Raw genomic sequence first — 16,988 nt, 5'->3', positions numbered from 1 at the left:
CGTGTCATTGGGATTTGTCAACGGATAGTATAGAAACTCCCTCACTTTGTCATTGGAAGTATCTAAAGAGGCATAGAAACTCCCTCACTTTGTCATTGGGAGTAGCTACAGATGTTTCCGAAATTAAAGCTATAAAGTGTAATTGGGCCTGGCCAAGCCCAACCACGAGGTAAAAAATGTTTTTAAAGATTCTCATTTTCAGGGCTAGCTAAACGAGAAAACCCCCTTGTTTTTATAGGACGTAAAACGAAGGAAAATCCAGCACATCGTTCTTTTTTGGAAAAACGGAAAACCAATCCTTTTAATTTTTTGGAAAAAAGGAAAACCAAAAAAGTTATCGTTGCAGCGACTAAGGACCTGCGCGGTTAGTGACGCAGACCCCGCCGGCTAAAGATGGCGAGCCTGTCCGCTAAGGGTAGACACCCCGTCCGATAGAAGTGGACGAATCTGTTTTTGAATTTTGAAAATAAGGACCTACGCGGTTTGTGACGTAGACCCCGCCGGCTAAAGATGGCGAACCTGTCCGCTAAGGGTGGACACCCCGTCCGATAGAAGTGGAGGAATCTATTTTGAAATTCGTTTGTGCTTTTTGAAGATAAGGGCCTACGTGGTTTGTGACGTAGACCCGGTCGGCTGAAGATGGCAAGCCTGTTTTATTTCGTTTTTGAAGATTCTATTTTTCGAAAACTGAGGACCTGCGCGGCTAGTAACGCAGACCCCTCCCGCTGAGGGTGGGCGAGCCCTGTCCGCTGAGGGTGGGCGAGCCCTGTCCGCTGAGGGTGGACGTCCCTGAATTCGTGTTTTTTTTTTCAATTTGGGAACTCGCGTGGTTCGTGACGCGATCTTGCCAACTGAAGATGGGCAAGTTCCCTTTTTTGTTCATCGTGATTTCTTTTGAGAATTTCTTTTATTCTTTCTTGCAAGAGCGAATTCTTTCGAGGGATGCTCGGACTTAGTTGTAACCTGAATGTGGGTTGACAACGAGTTTAGACGGACCTTTGTTTTGTGATCGTCTTCTTTTGTGGTTTTGAGCTAGTCTTTACGGCTCGATTTTTGCCACCACTTGGTCTTTGATCAGAGGACCATGTACAAGTGTCAACGGCGGCCTTTCTCTGAGGTCGAAACCGGTTCTTTTGAGTTTACCCAAACATGGGACTGCGTGTAGCATAGTCCGGGAATATGATTTTGACTCCGCACACTCTTTGTTGGAGTACATATTTTTTCGCGAGCCCCCAAGCACTTGGGCTCGTTGGTCATTTTTCGCCAAGAGAGGTACGTATTTTATAACGTCTTTTAATCATGTTTGGGGTCGTGCTCGTATGTGCGAGCGGCCTTTATAGTGGTGTGCTATTTTGGTGAAGTCGTGGAGTGCGATTTCAGTTTCCGGGCGACAAAGTTTATTTTCCAATAATATCCGGTTTAGCTTGGCCCGGATTTAATCTTTTGACAAACAAATATTTTTCATTTTGAGAAACCAACGACTTAACAATATTTTTTTGGTGTTTCGAAGAATGACCTTGATATTTATTTCGCTCATATTTGTTTTGAAAAGTGTACACATAGCCTGTTTTATTTCGTTTTTGAAGATTCTATTTTTCAAAAATTGAGGACCTGCGCAGCTTGTAACGCAGACCCCGCCCGCTGAGGGTGGGCGAGCCCTGTCCGCTGAGGGTGGACGTCCCTGAATTCGTGTTTTTTTTTCAATTTGGGAACACGCGTGGTTCGTGACGCGATCTTGCCAACTGAAGATGGGCAAGTTCCCTTTTTTGTTCATCGTGATTTCTTTTGAGAATTTCTTTTATTCATTCTTGCAAGAGCGAATTCTTCCGAGGGATGCTCGGACTTAGTTGTAACCTGGATGTGGGTTGACAACGGGTTTAGACGGACCTTTATTTTGTGATCATCTTCTTTTGTGGTTTTGAGCTAGTCTTTACGGCTCGATTTTTGCCACCACTTGGTCTTTGATCAGAGGACCATGTACAAGTGTCAACGGCGGCCTTTCTCTGAGGTCGAAACCGATTCTTTTGAGTTTACCCAAACATGGGACTGCGTGTAGCGTAGTCCGGGAATATGATTTTGACTCCGCACACTCTTTGTTGGAGTACATATTTTTTCGCGAGCCCCCAAGCACTTGGGCTCGTTGGTCATTTAGGTACGTATTTTATAACGTCTTTTAATCATGTTTGGGGTCGTGCTCGTATGTGCGAGCGGCCTTTATAGTGGTGTGCTATTTTGGTGAAGTCGTGGAGTGCGATTTCAGTTTCCGGGCGACAAAGTTTATTTTCCAATAATATCCGGTTTAGCTTGGCCTGGATTTAATCTTTTGACAAACAAATATTTTTCATTTTGAGAAACCAACGACTTAACAATATTTTTTTGGTGTTTCGAAGAATGACCTTGATATTTATTTCGCTCATATTTGTTTTGAAAAGTGTACACATATATTCCTTGAGACGAGTCTAAGTTTTGACCAAGTTTTAACATTCACTTTTGCTATTTGGGTGCTAAAGATGCTTTTGGGCTTGATCTTGATTGCAATAGGGCCTCGTGTCTAGCAACACGGTTTTAAGTCCTTTCCTGTTCCGCGTTTTGTGAGATCCGGGCCTTGGGCTGCATTTTCAGCGTCCCAGGCTAGGCGTTAATTATTTCGGCGCCCAGCCGCGGGCGCTGAAAGTCCTCTCCTAGCGATTTTTGGTTTTCGGATTTCTTAACGTGTTTCCGAATGGGATCAGGATGTCACTTGATGTCTTCAGCTATATATAGGGGATAGATACGTCCCTATTTTCTATCACTCTCAATTTTCTTCTCTCTTGTAGTTGCTTAGTCTTAATTCCTCCTTGCTTTTGTCATGTCGATTCCTCCCTTCTCACTCCAACGAGCTGTTAGGCGTTGGCTACGAGCCCTTACTCCACAGAAAAGGCTTTGTTGAAAGAATACCACTTAGAGGCACTTTTAGGCTTACAACAAATTAATATTGATTATAACTTTCTGCATGCAGCCCTAAGCTTTTAGGATTCCGATCATCATGTTTTTGTCTTTCGGGGCAACGAAATATGTCCTTTGCCAGATGAATTTGCCGCGATCCTTGGTTATCCTACTAATGCTACTCCTGCCACCCCTGGCACCATTGAAGAGGGTAAAACAACCATAGGGGCTTTCCTGGGACTAGATGCTAACATGCTTGCTGAGATTGTTGTAGGTGATGAGGTTAATTTGGCAAAGCTTGTAAAACATCACTTAAGACCTAGTAAAAATATGACCGGACAACAATTGAACATTCGAGCCCTTGTATTTTGCTTGTTGAATCATTATTTGCTGTCGAATAACAATGGTGAGTTCGGTGACATAAGGTTGATCCCCTTGATTAGCCAGATGGAAAGTTGCTATTTTATTATACCGTTGGTTGTTGCCGAGACTTTGCTGAGTGCGGATGAGCTGAAGAAGGATGCCAAATCTGAATATTTTAAGGGGAGCCCCCTATTGCTGCAGGTAATCTATCTTTTCCTTGCGCATGTTTTTTTTTGCATTCTTTTTTACTCGTCCTGCCTGGAGCTGAGTTTCAGCGCCCAGGGCTGGGCGTTAGAATTTTCGGCGCCTGGTCCTGGGCGTTGAAACTGCGCCCCAGGCTTCGTTTGTTTATTTATTATTTTTTGATCTGATCGTACCCGTTTTTTGCAGATTTGGCTCATAGAACGACTTAGGCTCTTAGAAATTCATGTCGATCCTTAACACTATCGCCCTATAGCCTTGGGTAACCGGAAGTGTTTGCACCGAGGCCAGGACGAGGCCGAGTGGGCCTCCTTTTTTACTCATGGTATCTGTTCTATTAAGTGGGTGGTACCGTGGTGGGGTTTGACTACTATGACGGGGGGTTCTGATGTATCGGTTTATGTTTCTTTGTTGGGGCTATCCCGGCCCATTTATATCTTTCCTTACCGAGTCATGCGGCAATACGGCTTAAGGCAGACCATCCCCTTTTCTGATACGGTACCACCTAAAGTAGCGGCCTTTTCACAAGCACGGGTTCAAGCATGGGCTAAGTATTATGATGGTCTCCCGCATTGGGTCGTAGCTACAAATGGCTTTGTGGGTCTTTCTGAAAACTACAAGTTGTGGATGAGCTCCGATGATAAAGCTGTGAGGACCGAGGCTCGAAATGGGGAGCCGGCTGAGCTTTTGATACCTCGTATTCGGGTTAGATATGAGGGCCGTGATTCTGCCAATCCTCGCACCCATGGTATTAAGACTGTGAAAGCTCGTCTTGATCGAAAGCGAAAGGAAGTTCCTCCCCGTTCCAGTTCTAGGCCTAAGAAGATGCCTAACATGAAGGGGCCTGCCGTTGCTAAAAGAAATGCAAGCTCTCGCGGAGATCGTCGCCGGAACAATGTATGGGTTAGGAAGGCTCAGCCGTCTGTAGAAACAGTGACTAATCTAGTTGATGTTGATGATCCTTCTCCCACCATTGTCTGTGCCCTTGAGGCTGAGCGGGCTATAACTGAGAATGTTTATGAAGTTTTGGCATCTTTGGAAGTTAGTGTCCAGGAGCAGGTTCTTATGGAGATTGATATAGGGGCAGCGCAGAAGACTGTGGGGGTGGATCCTGCGAACCTTGCCCTGTACAAGACTTTATTTGATGATCCGGAAGAACTAGAGTAGTGTAGTTCCTGCTAGGGTGTAGGTGCCCTTTGTTTATTCCAGTTGTGTTTGTTTTTTCCCTCTTAGCACTTTTGTTTTCCTTCTTATTATTTTTTAATAAAGGTGTATTTTATTTTTTACTTTCGTTTTTGCTTCTCCCTTTTTTTTTTATATTTTATATATGTCTAACACTTTTGCACAATGTATATATATTTTGCTATTTAATTGGACTGAATCCATAAATAGGATTGCCTACGTATCTTTGTTAGAATCAGGTCGCGCGTAGTTCTAGCTAGAATAAATTCTAGGATGCCGGATTTTAATAGATATGCCCTGAGGTGGAAACATATTATTTAATCGGTCAAATGAGTGAAGTATCATCATTATTTTCGTCTGCTGTTTTTTTTTTTTTTGCCGTAAGCCGCATATAAAGGTGAAATTCCATTGTTTTTTTTTTGTACGGTTATATTTTTTGGTACGCATATCTGGATACGTGATGTACCCCCCAAGTGTTCGTTATTTTTTCGTTATGTGCGGATAAAATGACGAGCACTTCTGAAAATAAGTTAGGCAAGCAGAGAGTTTCAACGCCCAGGCTGGGGCGTCAAAGATTTCGGCGCCCAGCCCTGGGCGCTGAAAATGATTTCTGGGCGGTCGTTTTTTGACGCTTTGCTTCACATGTTCTTGCATTTATTTCTTTTCTCTTTGTTTTGTGCTTTGCTTTTTTACTCGTATTAAAATCAATTTTGAGGCTATTTCGGAGACTTTTTGACTGTTAACGTGAGACACATTTTTGTCCGGATTAATTTTTCCTATTCGTGACTCGAAACGGTTTTGAGAATTGGGTTAGTGTGTGGAAGATATGAAGATCTTTGCGTAGGCTTTTGAGTGGGCTGAGGTGCGTGTTGATGCTGGGGGCGGTGTTTATTTTTATGAGTTTTTTTCTTGAGCAACATTTGCATGGTTTCTTTTGCTTTCTTTGGGTTGCATGGGTTAGACCCTTATGTTTTGGTAATATGATAATGTGGTTCATTTTGGGGTTTGATGAATTTCGATGTCACGACTCAAGACCGAGTGGGCCTTGTTTGTTGGGCCTAGAGTGGGCTGCCTCTTTGCAAGTGCGTTCGGTGCTCATTTAGTGTTAGAATAAAAGTTTTTAGGAGAAATATTACGCCTTTATTAATTCGGAAAGTAAGGAAAACACACTGCAATAAAATTTAACCTATATTCTAAGGGGTCTTAGGACCATCTAAAGTCTTTATTATTTCTTTTCTACCAATCTAAAGAACTACTAGGCGCTTTTTTACTAAGGTGCTCTATATGGCTCAAGCCTTGGGTTTAGTCTTGTAAAACTTTGGTCCTTCACCGGTACTCATCTTGAATTCTATTCCTTTTGTGTTGACCCACTGATATGTCTTCACCCATCCGTTCTCGATCTCTTCTAGTGTTGATGCAGGAGCGATTAACCGGGTTGGGTCGAAACCTTCATCTTGTAAAGCTAGGGTAGTCATCACAGTCTCGTCCTCCATAGGCCTCAATTCGTTAAACAATGTCCATAGAGCCTGGTTGTCCAATATTTCAGCTGTTTTGGTCTTGGTGAGGTGGGGTGCCTCATCCAAGGTGTGGCAGTCATGGAAAATTTCAAATCCGGGTTTTAGCAAGCCATCCTGAACGAAGGGTTCAGGGAAATCACATCATGGGTGTTCTTCTCCTGCCCGTACGAACATCCCGTTAAGGGTCCTTTGATACGGGGGAAGGAGGGTGGTTTGTTTGGCCTTGTTAAGGCGTATCCCAGGCAGGCGGTCAGCAATATCTTCCTCCGTTGGTTCATAGCCTAAGCCAAAGGGAGTAGATTTGGTGGGTAAAGGATGGAATGTGTATTCCTTCTTCCTTATGCCCAATGGGGTTCCTGGGAAATAACCTTGAGCTAACAGCATTCTAGGGACGACTCGGGATGCGCGCGGGTCTAGGAATGCTGGATCATAGTCTTTGATGAACTGGATTGCTTCATCCATTTGGAACCCATAAAGGTCGTCTACAGTTTCGGCCGTTCCAACCATAGTACAACTGATGTCGAGGGGAGGGGCGCGGATTTCCAGTATTACCCCGTTATGGTTAAGTTAACCATTTGGTGCAAGGTAGAAGCCACACCTCCTAATTCATGGAGCCAAGGTCGCCCCAAGAGGAGGTTGAAAGTGGGCTTGATGTCGATTATTTGAAACTCCGTGGTGCGTGCCACGGGCCCGGTTTGTATGGTAAGGTTGATTTTTCCCAACACAGGCCTTCGAGAGTTATCATAGGCTCGTACCCCTTGTGTGGAGGTTTGCAAGTCATCGTTTCCTAGCCCCAAGCAATGGGCGGTTCGCAATGGGCAAACGTTAACTGTCGAACCGTTATCTACGAGCGCTAGGGGGATGTTTTGTCCTTTGCATCCAACCACTAGATAGAGGGCTTTATTGTGAGCACCCCCCTCTTTGGGCAAGTCTTTGTCAGTGAAAACTATGGCCTTTTCTCCAGCATCTCTCGTGACGTGGTTAACCAATGAGTCAGGTGATATCTGTAGGCACCGAGATGAGGTCAAGTGAGCGAATAAGCTTTTCGCGATGTTCCTTTGAAGTACACATTAGATCCCAGATGGTAATCTCGGCCTTGGTTCTTTTTAGTTGCTTCAAAAGAGGATTTTCAATGACTTCCGCGACGGTGGTGTGCCGTCCATTCTCAGGAGTTTGTCTGACTGGGATATCGTCCGTAGGAGGTGGGCAAATATCCGATTGATATATCCTTCCGGATCGGGTGAGATTATCGACTTCGGGTTCCTGAGGGGTGGTGTCAATGAGAGCATACCCGGGCCAAGTTTCAGTAAAGAGGTCCTGGCCCGATACTTGAGATAGGTAGATATCTTCAGCATCATCATCCCACACACCGCACACTTCTCTCTCGATTCGATCCATAGGGACCACAGCGAGTGGCGCACCTTGAGGTGTAATATACACCGTAGGGTCGAAGTTCTCATTTTCTGGTTGGTCGAGAGAGACGTGACAAGAGCCGAGTGGGCTTTTTTTGTTGTTGGGTTTGCCAACGTTAGGGAGCGGTATCATGTCCTGGATCGTATGTTTTAGATTCCAGCAGTTTTCAGTGTCATGCCCATTTCCTTGATGGAATTTGCAGTAAGTACCTTCGACCCAATATTTTCCCTTGACAGGAGGGTCACGGGTGGGGCCTATAGGTCTCAACTTTCCTTGATTGGTTAGTCTTTCAAAGGCTTGTACCAGAGTCGACCCGAGTGGGGCAAACTTTCGGTCTCGGATCCATCTTCCAGGGCTTCTTCGGGCGGGTGTCTCCTCTACGGCATGGACTTCTTGGGCTTGGGATGTGTTGCCCCTGTTGTAGGTGTTGCTTTTGTATGCGGGTTTACTTTGTATTGTTTTTGCGAGGTCGTCCTCGATCTTTATTCCCACATCATAAACTCTTTTGAAAGTGTTAAGTCCCAGGTACCTAAGGTGTTGTCTGTAAGCCGGGTCCAGGTTGTCAATGAATTTTTGGACCAATTCTGTTTCGGGAGGCCTATTGATTAGTTGGGCCGCCTGGTCCCTCCATCTAGCAAAGTAGGTTGTGAAACCTTCATTTTTATTTTGGAAGAGAACTTCCAGCTCGCGCATGGTGACTTGAAAATCCATGTTCGACGAGTATTGCTTGATGAAGACATTGACAAAGTCTTCCCAAGTGGGGAAGAGCTTAAGGTCCTGGTGGTAGTACCATTTGAGCGGCACGGGTTCCAAGGACAAAGGAAAGGCAGGTAAATACATGGACTTGTCCACGCCTTTCAAGTTCATGGCATTCACAAAGCTCAATAGATGATCACGGGGATTGTCCGTGGCTTTAAACTTTGGTAAGTCAGATGAACTAAAATTTTCTGGTAGTTTGCCAGGAAAAGGTTCAGGATCGAGGGAGAAGTACTTGCTCCCCATGGTTTGCTGTAGGACCATTTTTTCAATCCTCTTCTCGTTATCAAGGTCATTTTTGGCTTGTGCAACCGCTAAGGCTTCGTTTCATTTGGGCCATCTGGTCTCGCAATTCTTCGATGGACATGTTTGAGGGTGCGAATCGAGGTTGGGGAAGCGGAGATCCTTGAAATGAGGGATGACGGACGGAGCTTGGAGTCACTAAACCTGGTGTTGGCGATGTATCTTCGAGACGCACTAACCTTTGATTTCCCGATCGGCACCAAGTGGCAGGACCAGTCCTATGCATCAGATAAGCTAAAGTTTAGGCCCCAAAGTTTCAAGCATTACTTAGTCTAGACTTTGACTCTCTCTATTGGTTTTTTCGCTCTTTCTTTTGTTGGTACACTTTTTGGCTCTTTCTTTTGGTCATTCTTTGGATTTTCGAAACACTTGCCCATTGTGACATTCATAGTTATTGGCATGTTCGGTTTTGGTGCCGAGCATTGTCGTCGTAGGAGGCCTAACAATGACACAAAGAGTTATTTATATATTTTTTTTAGCCGCTTTAAGAATCGAGTGCTTTTCATACACCCTTGCAGCAATTTTAACGAATGGTTTTTTTTTGCTACATATTTTTTGTGCGGGCACCGAGGCTGCTGCGCCTGACCAAAAGGCCAGGCAGCAACTTCAGCGCCCAGCATAGGGCGTGAGAAATTATGGCGCCCAGCCAGGGGCGTTGAAAATGCGTCCCTGGCTGGTTCTCGCTTTCTGTTTACGTCTACTTTTTGTTTATGCGACTTTGATTTTGCGTGCTTGCCTAATAACGTCCTTTACGCGTTGTGCAGCGTTTGTGGGATTCGTTACAGGCCATCCCGAGTGTCGCTTATTTTTGTGGTGATCGTTCGGGTTTGCGGAACACGTATTTCGGTATAACTCTTTGGCCAATTGGTTTATGAATGTTTGGGCAATTTTTAAGGTCGCTGGTTTTCTAACATTGTTTGTCACACACAATCATACATTTCGCTACACATAACTAACATTACATCATGAGGCAATAATAATATGTCATGTAGTTTATGATAGGCTTCTATGGGTAGTATTTGCGCCTGGCTTGGTACCGCTTCTATCGCAGATCCAACACATGCCCCGGTCGAGGTAGTGCCTTCAACAGACGAATTTCGCCCAAGAGGCCAATCACGATGTAAGCCAAGGGGGCATGCACCAATGAGAGGGACCTAATGGGCGAGCGATTGGGTTTGGGACGGGTGTACTACTTGGGAAAGTGCCGAGTGGACAACATTCGAAGCGTATGCACCCCCCGGTTGGTGATGGGTATCCTTAGTCCTAACTCCCTGAGGGAGCCAAGATTCGTTGTGCGGTTCTGCCCGTTCACATTAATATGCTGATTTTCAGGTCGTCCCAACTTGATGGGGAAATAAACGCGGGGTAGGATCGTTTCACCCTTCGGCTATTTTGATTACCTACAAGAACGAGTATTTCCTTCACTATCCTCAGTGGAGTCGCCATTGTGAGGGGGTCGAAAAAGCACGAGGCTAATGCGTGACCTCGTCCCTCGTGGGTGTGACGCTTCTTTTTTGTCAAATCAAGTGTAATTGGATTTCCTGTGAGTTTACACCCAATTGACTAGTAATATAGGAGTCGCCATTCAGTTTTTAACGACAATGAGAAAAATTGACAAAACCCGGTTATCGTGACATAAAGGGAGTGCAATTATGTTTGACCACGACGGCCGTAGGTTCCCTCGTGATCCCTGGTGTGGGGATCTCTTAACATACACCCGCAAGGTAGAGATTGAGGGTTCGGGGGACTGTAACTACCGAGAGGAGTACTCGCTCTTCGATAACTCCAGAGGCAGGATATCCTTACTAGCTCAGCATAAATAATTGAAGGGACATGCGTTAACTATTAAACTAATCTGAGTTGATTTTAACAATATGCAACATATAATACTAGATCGAGCGCGATTATCTTATTTAGATTGTATTAAGGGACCTAGCATGATAATCCAATTTCCCAAAAATGTTATCTTTATTAGGCGTGATAGAACAATCAGATTTAATTAGTTTAACAGTTCATAAAAAGGGCTAGGAAAGCAATTAAACCATGGAAAAGGGACACATTACGACGCACCCTTGAGAGGTGCGTCACGGTTCTCAGAAAACTAACCACTTTGACTTTGCTATTTCTCCTTTTATTTAACGAATCTCAAATTACGGGACAGGATACGTTCTGTTCGATTTTTGGATCGATTGCGACAGAAAGCGTGATCAATTTCGCAGCGTGAGGCTTAGGCTTAGGGGTTTAGAGTCAATACTCAGAATATGAATTGTGTGTTGTGTTCCTTTCACGTCGAACTTGGGGCCATATTTATAGAAAAGAGTTCGTGGAAAGATAGAATTTTAGAACTCTAATCCACGAGGAATTAGGAAAGAACACGTCCCAGGTAATTTCAGCGCCCAGGGCTGGGCGCCGAAGATTTCGGCGCCCAGAGCCAGGCGTTGAAAAATAGGGTCTGGGCCGTTTCTTTGTCAGATTCGGACTCTTAGAATCCGGAGTGTATGAGACTTAATCGAGTCTTTTAGTGCGTATTAATTTTATGACGGAATGCGTCTGGGCCCGTTACGAACTCTAGGCTCGTTAGGATTTTAATTAATACGTAACTCTTATTTTCGAATCGTATTAGGAATAGGATTCTCTCGCAATTTCTATCTCATTTAGGATTTATGTTGGAGTGCAACACCTAATTCTGACAGGTTTCTATCTTTTATGACTTGCCACTTTTAACAACTACCCATTACGGCAGTTAATACTTTTAGCAGGTTTCCATAAATAGCAGGTTTCTATAAATAGCAGGTTTTGGGTGAAATAAAAAGGGTGATTGAGATTCGTTATTTTATAGGAGATGCGTTGTCAAGTGGAGATTTATGTTCTCATCATCGAACCTTCCCTTCCGAGAATGGGGACAAAAGTAGGTGTCTACACTAATTCCTTTGTCGCTTGATGCCTGATCATGAACATAAGGTAAGAGTAGTCATCTTTATTATGTCCAGAGGTATTTCTCAGTTTCAGAGTTCAACTGATCAAATAAACAGATAATCATATCCTATGATTCATCTGAGCACGACCATGCATTTTTCAGTTTCTAGCTCTCCGAGTGGCCTTTGTACAACTTTCAGCATCTCATCCCGATTTATGGGAGGACAATCCCAACCTTGTGATCTTGAGGTTAGACTTCGTTTGATAGGTGATTACCTGAGCGTTGCCGTTATAGTCTCCTTTTACGGTGTGACGCTTGACAACGTCAAAGTAACTAGTTCTCAAACAAGTAATCTCAAATCACTCAAGTATTGAGGATTAGTGTCTAATAATGTAATGAAATTTACATATGACAAATTTTCATCTCTTACAGTAAAGTTTTATAGGTCTGTCCGATACTAATCTTCTCAAGTAAGTATCTATGCAAATGATTGCGACATTGCCAAGTCCACAGAGTTCAAGAAACAAAACTACTAGTCATCTTGCATTCTAGTCGTCTAGCGTTTTAAATTCTATGCGTCCACCTCTATAGAAAACTTTCGACCAAGGACCATATTCAACTTTTGACATTCAAGTTCACTTGATACACATTTCTTAGTCACAGGACTGGTCCTGACAGTCTATCTTGAATATATTGTCAAATTGAAAGGACTCATCATTTAATAAACCATAAAATTAAAGGGAAAAATGAACTCTATTCATTTATATGAATGGTTAACCAAAACGTTTTACAAAGTATGAAACTCTAAAACTTTAAAACATTTATCAAGGACATCAAAGCCATTCTCTAACATGCTTGATTCCCATAGCTGCAGTTTGCGAGTTGTGCTTCGCTTGCGGCAGAGGTTTAGTTAATGGATCTGAGATATTATCATGAGTTCCAATCTTGCTTATCTCGACTTCTTTTCTTTCCACGAATTCTCGTAGAAGGTGAAATCTACGAAGTACATGCTTGACTCTCTGGTGGTGTCTAGGCTCCTTTGCCTATGCAATAGCTCCGTTATTGTCACAATATAGAGCTATTGGTCCTTTAATGCAGGGGACTACACCAAGTTCACACATGAACTTCCTTAGCCAAATAGCTTCCTTTGCTGCTTCATGTGCAGCAATGTACTCCGCTTCAGTTTTAGAATCCGCAATGGTGCTCTGTTTAGCACTTTTCCAGCTTACTGCACCTCCGTTGAGGCAGAAGACAAACCCAGACTGTGATCTAAAATCATCTTTGTCGGTTTGGAAACTTGCGTCCGTATAGCCTTTAACAATTAATTCATCATCTCCACCATAGACCAGGAAATCATCTTCGTGCCTTTTCAGAACAGTCCAATGTGCCTCTCCTAGGTCTGACTGGTATCTGCTCGTAGCACTGAGTGCGTACGCAACATCCGGGCGTGTACATATCATAGCATACATTATTGAACCAATGAATTGATGCATATGGAATCCCATTCATTCGTGTACGCTCATCTAGTGTTTTTGGGCACTGAGTCTTGCTTAGAGTCATTCCATGAGACATGGGTAGGTGGCCTTGCTTGGAGTCTGCCATCTTGAACCTTTCAAGCACTTTATTGATATAAGTGCTTTGACTAAGTCCAATCATCCTTTTAGATCTATCTCTGTAGATCTTGATGCCCAGTATGTATTGTGCTTCTCCTAGATCCTTCATCGAAAAACATTTCCCAAACCAAATCTTGACAGAGTTCAACATAGGAATGTCATTCCTGATAAGTAATATGTCGTTGACATATAATACTAGAAAATAAGTTTTTCTCCCACTGACCTTCTTGTATACACAAGCTTCGTCTACGTTCTTCACGAAGCCTAAGTCACTGACTGCTTCATCAAAACGTATATTCCATCTCCTTGATGCTTGCTTTAATCCATAAATGGATTTCTTAAGCTTGCATACCTTTTTAGCGTTCATTGGATCCTCAAAACCCTCAGGTTGTGTCATAAACACAATTTCTGTTAAAACGCCATTTAAGAAAGTGGTTTTGACATCCATCTGCCATATTTCGTAATCGTAATATGCAATGATTACTAACATTATCCGAATAGACTTTAGCATTGCAAATGGTGAAAAGGTTTCATCGTAATCCACACTGTGGACTTGCCTGTATCCTTTTGCAACCAAACTAGCTTTGAAAACTTCTAGTTTCCCAATCTTGTCCTTTTTCAGTTTGAAAACCCATTTGCTTCCTATGGCTTGGTAGCCATCTGGCAAATCGACCAAATCCCAAACTTGGTTTTCAGACATGGAGTCTAATTTATATAGCATGGCTTCTTGCCATTGCTTAGAGCTAGGGCTCGTCATAGCTTGTTTATAAGTCGCAGCTTCATCGCTTTCCAGCAATAGAATTTCATGGCTCTCGTTCGTCAAAATACCTAAGTATCTTTCCGGTTGAGACCTATATCTCTGCGATCTACGCGGGGTTACATTTTTAGTTGGTTTTTGATTCTCACCAGATACTTCTAAAGATCTCTGAGTTTCAACCTGAATGTCATCTTGAGCATTCTCTAGAGTTTGTTGTTCGACTCGAATTTCTTCGAGGTCTACTTTTCTCCCACTTGTCATTTTGGAAATGTGAACTCTTTCCAAAAAGATACCATCTCGAGAAACAAACACCTTGTTCTCAAATGTATTGTAGAAGTAATACCCCTTTGTTTCCTTTGGGTAGCCCACAAGGATACATTTGTCAGATTTCGGTTGAAGTTTGTCTGAAATTAATCGTTTCACGTATACCTTCACAACCCCAAATCTTAAGAAAAGACACATTTGGAGGCTTTCCAAACCATAACTCATATGGAGTCTTTTCGACAGCTTTAGACGGAGCTCTATTTAGTGTGAGTGCAGCTGTGTTTAGTGCATGTCCCCAAAATTCTATTGGAAGTTCGGCCTGACCCATCATTGATCGAACCATGTCTAGCAAGGTCTTGTTCCTCCGTTCTGAGACACCGTTCCATTGAGGTGTTCCGGGAGAAGTCTATTCTGACAAGATTCTACATTCTTTTAGATGGCCTTCAAATTCATAGCTCAGATATTCACCGCCTCTATCAGACCGCAGTGCTTTAATCTTCTTGCCTAATTGATTCTCTACTTCACTCTGAAATTCCTTGAATTTGTCAAAGGATTAAGACTTATGCTTCATTAGGTAGACATAACCATATCTACTGAAGTCATCAGTGAAAGTGATAAAGTAGCTGAAACCACCTCTAGAATTTGAACTCATTGGTCCACATAAATCTGTATGGATTAAACCCAATAGGCCAGTTTCTCTTTCTCCAACTTTAGAGAAAGGTTTCTTTGTCATTTTTCCAAGTAAGCATGATTCGCATTTACCATAATCCTTTAAGTCAAATGGTTCTAGAATTCCTTCCTTTTGAATTCTTTCTATGCGTTTCATGTTATTATTGCCTAATCGACAATGACACAGATAGGTGAGATCTGAATCATTCTTTTTGGCCTTTTTGGTATTTATGTTATAAACTTGTTTGTCGTGATCTAGCAAATAAAGTCCATTAACTAATCTAGCAGATCCATAAAACATCTCTATAAAATAAAATGAACAACTATTGTCTTTTATTAAAAAGCTAAATCCCTTAGCATCTAAGTAAGAAACAGAAATGATGTTTTTAGTAAGACTTGGAACATGGAAACACTCTTCCAGTTCCAAAACTAGCCCAGAGGTCAACGACAAATAATAAGTTCCTATAGCTAATGCAGCAATCCTTGCTCCATTTCCCACTCGTAGGTCGACTTCACCTTTGCTTAACCTTCTACTTCTTCTTAGTCCCTGTGAATTGGAACATAAGTGTGCGCCACAACCTGTATCTAATACCCAAGAAGTTGAATTTGCAAGTATACAGTCTATTAGGAAAATACTTGAAGACGGAACGGCCGTTCCGTTCTTCTGATCTTCCTTAAGCTTCAAGCAATCTCTTCCAATGCCCCTTCTTCTTACAGTAGAAGCATTCAGATTCAGAAGTGGGTTGGCTCGATCACCTTCTTCTTTTCAGACTTGGTGCCGCCAGTTTGCTTAGTTAGGCTGGCTTTCTTGCCACCTTTCTTAGCATTCCTCTTCTTACCAGATTTCTTGAACTTGCCACCATGCACCATAAGCACCTCTTGCTTATCACTTTTGAGCGTCTTTTCAGCGGTCTTCATCATACCGTGAAGCTCAGTGAGCATTTTGTCCAGACTATTCATGTTGTAGTTCAGCTTGAACTAATCATACCCGCTATGAAGAGAATGGAGGATGGTGTCTACAGCCATTTCTTGAGAGAACTGTTGATCCAGCCGACTCATATTCTCAATTAATCCAATCATCTTGAGAACATGTGGACTTACGGGCTCTCCCTTCTTGAGCTTGGTGTCAAGAATTTTTCTATGAGTCTCGAATCTTTCGACTCGAGCCAGATCTTGGAACATGTTCTTTAACTCACTGATGATTGTGAAAGCATCTGAGTTGATGAACGTTTTCTGTAGATCTGCACTCATGGTTGCAAGCATTAGAAATTTCACATCCTTGTTGGCATCAATCCAACGATTGAGGGTTGCTTGAGTGACCCCTTAGCCCGAGGCTTCGTCCATCGCCTCTTCCAGGACATACTCCTTTTCTTCCTGCATAAGAACTATTTGCAAGGTCCTTTGCCAGTGAAGGAAGTTTTCCCGCTCAACTTCTCCTTTTCGAGAATGATCGGATGTTGAATGAATTGTTGTTTGGCATAATTAAAACTACAATTGAAAATAATAAACAAATAAATAACCATTCATACTTTCTCTTAATAAACTTAAATTCTAGCATTCATGCATAATTCAATATTTATTAAGCATTTTATTCGAGTTTTGTGTTCCGACGGGTGTGAATAAAATGAATCCAAGATCCTTAAATCATTGAAGAATTAAGCACATTATGTATTTAGACTCAATTCTAAAATATTTTAGGTAAGCAAGTCCTTTGCTAATAGTCTAGAAACTACTCTTAGTTGATAGGTACGTCTAAGAACTTATTAGGTAAACCTATCTCTTTTGCCACGACATAAAAGGACTCCTTACTTATATCGTTGAGTTTCACCAAAACTAACATGTACTCAAAATTATTTGTGTACCTTACCCCTTTAGGATCAACAAGTAACACCTCGCTATGGTGGAAAACTATTACTTAGATTGATGTAAAGGTTATCAAAGTAAGTATTATTTTGGCATGACACCTTTTAACTCAATTTTTAAAGTTTGGAACTTAAGGCTCTTACTATGTTGGTTAGATTTTAAGTGAACTAAAATCCTTATCATGCAACATAATCAAGTCATAACCTCATGCATAATTAAGACATATTTAAAGCAATAAATAACTT

This window comes from Spinacia oleracea, chromosome 6 (genome assembly GCF_020520425.1).
Source record: "Spinacia oleracea cultivar Varoflay chromosome 6, BTI_SOV_V1, whole genome shotgun sequence".
Taxonomy (NCBI): Eukaryota; Viridiplantae; Streptophyta; class Magnoliopsida; order Caryophyllales; family Amaranthaceae; genus Spinacia; species Spinacia oleracea.
This window is presented reverse-complemented; position numbering follows the sequence as displayed.